We start from the raw sequence: 6,783 nt of genomic DNA on the forward strand, positions 1-6,783 counted from the left end.
CGGCAGTCATGCAAATGTAACACAAAAGTCGGCACATCCACAAAAGCACCACACATAAGTAGTCTGATTAATGCCAATGTACATCCAAAAAACTCAGTCCCCTGAATGGCCAATGAAATGCCTGGAGAACAGTACACAATAGTGACAACCAGCAAATGCAACAGCAGCCAAAGGGAATGGCAATGACACATGAGGTAGCCACTTCTCGTATGCACAAGCAGATGGAAGGGTCCCCTTCCCCAGTCACAAGGGAATGAGTACTGTTACATTCTGAAACAGAGGCGTACCAAGTTGTGAGTACCTCATTGAATCAATGCTGCTCGTAGCACAGCACACTCCACAATGTTAGTGACCAAATGACAAGTATGGCAAAATGACACTGATGACTGAGCCCTGTACACCCACTGAACTTACCTTGTCCCCAAACCTGCTTTCTCTCCCCTGCAGGTGATTCTGGATATCCCCAGTACACATGGCTCATGACCCCTGTGCGTCATCCACACACTGCAGCAGAGCGGGCATACAACATTGCCCATGGTAGTACACAGATCTGCTTGGAGAGGGCATTTGGACTGCTGAAGGCACGCTTCCGGTGCCTAGACCGTACGGGAGGGACATTGATGTATGCACCTGAAAAAGTTGGAAAAATTGTACTGACATGTGCCATGCTGCACATCTGCTGTCGCAGGAATGTGCCACTGCCCCCTGATGCTCATGTGCAGCCACCTGAGGATGGGAGTGAAGGTGATGACGTGCCTGAAGGTGTTGAACATGCACAAAGGGTTGGGCTGAGGGAGGGGAGGTTGGCCAGACAGGGCTTGATTGATGTTTATTTTATACGGGTGACGGCTACATTTTGCACATGTTACTTCAACATTAAAGAGCACTTAATCACAATCACTACTGTCCATGCTTTGTGAATTTTGAAACGTGATTTATTCTCAGTTTAACAATCCCCCCTCACCCCAGTGAACACCCAGCACACAATCCCTCCTCCCCCAGTGAACACCCAGCACACAATCCCCCCTCCCCCCAGTGAACACCCAGCATACAATCCCCCTCCCCCCAGTGAACACCCAGCACACAATCCCCCCTCCCCCAGTGAACTCCCCACAACAGTGCAGGTAGGTGCATGTTTGTTTTCAGGGCACCCACAACGATGCCATGTCCAACTACGATGGTCGTGGGCACTTCCCATGTCCAGGCCCCTCTGGTGTGTGTGACCTCAGGTGGCTCATTGAACGGCGCATAGGAGACGGCTCAAGGGATCCCTCCGTGGGCGTAGTGGAGGTTGATGGGACTGACCCGGTTGCTTGCATGTGCTGACGGAGAAGGTTGTTCCCCTCCCTTGTCTGCTCAACAAGTGCTGATACTGCCTCGCACAACTCCCTCACCCTTTGACCAAACCCTGTCAGGGCTGAGGTGCATTGCTCCACCACTCTGCGTGTGAGCGCATTGTCTTGCACAATGTACTTGCATCCATGGCGTATGGATGCACTGATGGCCTTGATGTCCCGGCTGTGCCCTTTGGCTATGGAGTCAACTTTGGCCTGTTTGACCTCGATCACGTCCAGTGGTCCCATCACTACTGCCCCATGATAAAGGGTACCCCTGGTGTGGCAGGTACCGGCCTGCCACTTGTGCACTGTTGGGCGGGCTGGCTGGGGACATGTTGCCGGCTGGGATTGGGCTGCCGGGCTCTGAGTGCCGGTCTTCAGGGCTGCCATATGATGGTGTGTCTTCGTCTGGCTGTGATTTGTGATACCTGTGTGCCTGGCCCTGGGGTCCCCCGTGGTGTGCCCATCCCTTCAGCATCACTGCTTCCGGGTGAAAGCAGACATCCTGCCTGATGCGCACGTGGAGGTGTCACTCCCACGTCAGGCTCCGATCCACAGGTGACTCCCTCTGCATCGGGGGTATACCTGGTGGCTTGGGGTGAGCTGGCCGTGGACTCCCTGCGGACATGTGCGTGCTGCAGCCAGAGAGGCACGCTGCCTCGGGCGCCGTGATGGTGTGGCCTCCTCCCCACCATCTTCATCCTGTGAGGTTTGCCGTGTGCCTGTGGGGTACATAGGGTGTGGATTGAGTTCAAGGCAACCTACATAAGTATCAAGCAGTTCATGCCATCAAGTGGGATTGTAGACAGTATCAATTATGCATTCAACTTGCATTTTGTTCAGTCACCATGTGGTGATTGGTGTGATGTGTGAGTGTGGAGGTACACTGCATGTGAATGTTTGTGTGACAAGATCACATGCAGGGTTTGGGTGCACTGCACTCAAGGTCCTGGGGGTGTATTCTTGCACACTCACACTCTACGTAGCTGTCCCATGGCTATGGATGTCTGTCCCCTGCCCCTTCTATTGATGCACTGCACGTGCAGGGTAGTCTAGGCAGCACTACAGTTCAATGGATCAAAGGGTCACTTATGGGTGTCTGCAGTGCCTCACACGCATTTCTTCACATTCATTCACTCAGGGTCTTCATGTGTGGTACTTTCAGTTGCATGCATTTGAGGTGGGACTGACCTGCAGTCGGATCTATACCAGTGCCTGCCTCCGTTCCACCAATTCCCTCGATGGTGCCAATGTCAATCAGAAATGCTGACAGTGGTGCACACCTGGTAACAATTGATATAGAAATTCAAATCATCATTATATGTACAGAAGAGCTGGTTTAAGAATTTAAAGGTGCGGGGGAGGAAAAAAGGCCTTGGCACAAAGCCTAAATCAGAAAAGAGAAAATAGAAGAGGACCCAAAAAGTGGGGCCCTCCCGTCCCCTGCACACTGTTTACTGATGCCACATAGGGCCTTCAAATATATGGATATAGATATATAACAGCAGTTTGTTAGTTGAGCATATAACAATTTATTTGGCAAAGAGGAAAACAAAATTTGCCAAAAGGCACATTCTGTTGTACAAAGTAATTCGTGACGTTTAACATATTAAAACAAATTGCGAAGAAGCAATAAATGATGGAGAGGTGATGCTGTCCAATTGTGGAGTGGCCGACGCGTTTCGAGGGTAACCTCTTCTTCATAAGGGCCCAATTGAACTGTTGACAACATTTCAAGGAGACAAAAAGTAAAATCTTTTATTTTATTTCCATAACAGTCAAGGACTGACTGACAAGCTGTACATAACTCGGGATGCTAGCGAGATGGTGAAGAGCAGAATACTGGAGATCTAGTATGGTGAAAAGAGTGAACTAACAGATCAAAGAGAAACACTCTATACTAATAGCTAAACACATAACAAAGGAGATGTATTGTGTGAGATCCACCTACATGGTGGGATCTAGAAAATGGCGTGATGAAGAGTCAGACAGATCGAGATAAGCCAAAAGCGGTAGTGGGTTCTAAATAGCAAGGACCACCCTTGAATAGTGAAAAAGCTGAGTCAATATGGGGAGCGTGTTTAAGAAAAAACCATACCCCTCCTGTGGACGGAGAAAGAATAACTCCAAAAGAGCGCTACTGAATAAAATAAATAATACTTAAAATAAACCGGAATTGGTTTTAAAGAATGCACTCACTCGAGTTGCGGGACGAGTAGCCAAGGCAACAGGGGCATCCGTGTGGTCAACAAGTATTCGAAACAATTATACGATGCAGGGCATCTGCAAAGAGACACGTACTGCTGGCACCTAAGTGGGGACATATACATTTCTGTTATACTGGAGAAAAATAAACCTGGGGTCTCCCAACCGGGCAAAGGGACCCAAGTAGCGGTAGCTTACCTGTACAGTGCGGGGAACACTGTTAGTGGAAACTGAAACCGGCAGGCAGTGGCTCCGCGCGGTCGTAACCTAGGGAACGAGCTGTGCTGGGGACACGCCGTCAGACGTAGAAAGGAAACTAAATAATAAACATAGAAAAGGGCATAGAAGCCGGTGAGTGAGGAATATGGAGGCCATCATGCAATGGCGCATAGTGCAAGCGTACTCATAGGGACTGACCAGAGATCAGGATAAATAAGAAAAGTAGAGTTAATATGTTCCATAATGAAACATAAGAATTCTGGTGTTCACCATCGCAACGCATTTTATAATTTTGGTTCTAATGGAACAGAAATTTGTGAATAGTACAATAATCGTTACAGTCATGATAGATAGCACAAATGGTACATGCAGTTTACTCTTAATAGTCCAAAACAAATCATGTAGAGTCATGAGGCTACTCATTATATAGTGAGACAAGTATAATTCAATGGCAAGGGGATAAAAGATTGCGATGTAGCCTATTACTCATACAAGGTTCGAACGAATGGAGAGATGGTTCAATTGGTCATTCGTGAACAGGTGCAAACATTTAAGTGAATATAGGCAAGTCAAACATAGGAAAATACAGTTCCCTTGAAGAAAACATCAAAGTCACAACACTTGTAATGACAAAGAAAAAAATTTTTTTTAAGGTCCGGGATACTGACACTTGTGTATAGTAGTTGGCGATGTAACATGTGAGTTTCACAATTCACTATAGAAAGCAACTCAAAGAGAATTCATCATTCAGACCCTTAGGTTGCAAAGTGTCAAGTGTGTGGATCCAGTACTTCTCTCGCTGTGACAACAGGGATTGGTAATTGCCACCTCTGTGTGGACGTTTGACAATTTCTATGACTTGAAATTTAATTTGTGCAATCGTATGTTGGAATTCGATGAAGTGCCTTGCCACTGGGGATCTGAGATTCTTACATCTGATGGTGGATTTGTGTTCTGACCATCTTTCTTTGACGGGTCTTGTGGTTTGTCCTATGTATAATTTACCACAGGGACATTTCAATGAGTAGATGACACCTGCGGAGAGGCAGGTGGAAAAGTCTCTGATTTTGAATTTCTTCCCAGTTTGTGGGTGAGATATCGTTTCACCTTTTATAACATTGTTACAGTTCGTACAGTTCAAGCAGGGAAAGGTACCCTTCTTTATGGTACTCAGTACAAGTTGTCAATCAGGGCACTCATCTTCTCCTCCCAGGGTGTGAGTTCGGGTGGGGGTGGTGGTGGCCCTCCTCCAGTGCCCCTGCTTGCACTCCTGTGATGTGACAGTATGCCGCAGACTCTCACACGCAAGTCGTCGAGGCGCTTGCGACAATCTTCGCCATCCCGTGGCACGGGCCCCACTGCAGTTACCCTTTGGCTAATGTTGCGCCAAATCTGTGCTCGGCGCTGGCCACTGATCTTGCGCTGCTGCAGCTCTTCATGGTGGATCTATGCCTCCTCCACCAGTACACACTTACTCTTTAGGGATGTGATCTACATAACATTCTTCTTCTCAGATCCACCCTTGTGATAGATTGTTTTAATGAGTTCTATTGCTGTTTGTTAAATACATTTTAAACATTAAAATAATCAAATGGGATGTGATGAATGTTTGTCCCACTCCCAACTGGCAAGCAATGTTAATTAATTCAGTCATTTTTAGCCATTGTTGGTTGGTTGAATGTCACTATGTATGATGTATGGTTTGGATGCTGCATGTTGTTGAGATGGATGTATTTTAGCCAAGTATTTTCTTCACCTATGCTGTCGTGTTATGTGATTAATAAAGTAATATGTCATTAATTGACTTTTTTGAATTTTTTGTATCATGGTAAATAAAAACATTTTGATACTTTTGTAAGCAACACCGTTTTTCTCTCTGGACATTTCTTCAGTTTCTCGCTTCCTCCACCAGTAAAGCCAGCTCCTGGTCGCTAAATTTGGGCTTCTTCAACCTGTCCAGGGCAGACCTGCCCCTAGTGCACTCCTGTGACATGATTTTGTCTTCCCAGGGGTGGATGGCTTCCAGGGGCTGTGATATCCGATGGATTGTGATTTCCAAGATGGCCGCCGCTTTGTTTCCCGTTCCGGCGGTGATGCGTTTCCCGCGCGCTATTAGCACAGTATGGCGGTAGCGCACGGTGTGCCAGCTTAACGGGTTCTTGCCTCGTTTTCCCGTTGAGCGCTCTTTGTGCTACCGCCATGCCCCTGTGCGCGTGCATGAAAACTTGTGATCTGGTGGACTATCCGCCGGGGGGGTGGTTGGCGTTAGCGCTATTTACGCTTGACGGAAAAACCACTGCATTACTGCCGAACTCATGATGAGGCCCATAGTGTTCCCTAAACAAGCTTGCCTACCCACGTGGACAAACAAAAAACTCTTGGAAGAGTATAAACGAACCTGCAGAAAGAATGAATCACCAGCTTGAAGTAAACCTCCAAGGAAATAGACTTCGACTCTCAGCTAAAAATATCAGAAAGCTGATAAATAAATACAACAAAAATGAAAAAATCAATGTACACAAACCTGTCGACTATGGCCCTCTATTAACAGTTTACAAGAAACACAGTTCAAAGAAACCCCTAATATCCTCTCAAAAGAAGCATACCTACGACAAACTTTTGGTTCTAAAGAGACGAGAATACGGAAAATTCAAAAGGAGAGCAATTAAGCTGGGAACAGAACATGCAAGAGTTGACATCCAGGTGGCTACCAAAAATGATCTCTTCTGGGTAAGATCTTATCGAGCAAAACTCTATCAACATGATTCTGAAGTAATGCTCAAATCCATTTGTACAAAGAACGGGAGAGAATTTTGGTCACTCCTAAACTCGACCACATCGCACAGGAGTAACACAATTCAAAATGGCATTGGAGAAGTTACTTGGACAAACCATTTTAAGACCCTATTTAAGCCTCCACCAGGTCAAACATCTAACAGCTCTACTAAAATTGAAACAACCTTGGTAAAACTGGATGACCAAGAGGAAATTGGCAAGCTAATAAAAAAACGGAAAACTTCAA

General features: G+C 46.5%; 1 long non-coding RNA gene across 1 annotated transcript; it reads right to left on the reverse strand.

The window, feature by feature from the left end:
• Nucleotides 1-2,845: 2,845 nt before the first annotated feature.
• On the reverse strand, nucleotides 2,846-4,935 carry LOC138581088 (uncharacterized). Its single transcript, XR_011304425.1, has 3 exons — nucleotides 3,741-4,935; nucleotides 3,537-3,647; nucleotides 2,846-3,056 (listed from the first exon to the last, which is right to left on the reverse strand). It is a non-coding gene; the product is annotated as an uncharacterized lncRNA (long non-coding RNA).
• Nucleotides 4,936-6,783: the final 1,848 nt, after the last annotated feature.

Source organism: Ambystoma mexicanum, chromosome 1p (assembly GCF_040938575.1).
Source record: "Ambystoma mexicanum isolate Mex_15411 chromosome 1p, UKY_AmexF1_1, whole genome shotgun sequence".
Classification (NCBI taxonomy): Eukaryota; Metazoa; Chordata; class Amphibia; order Caudata; family Ambystomatidae; genus Ambystoma; species Ambystoma mexicanum.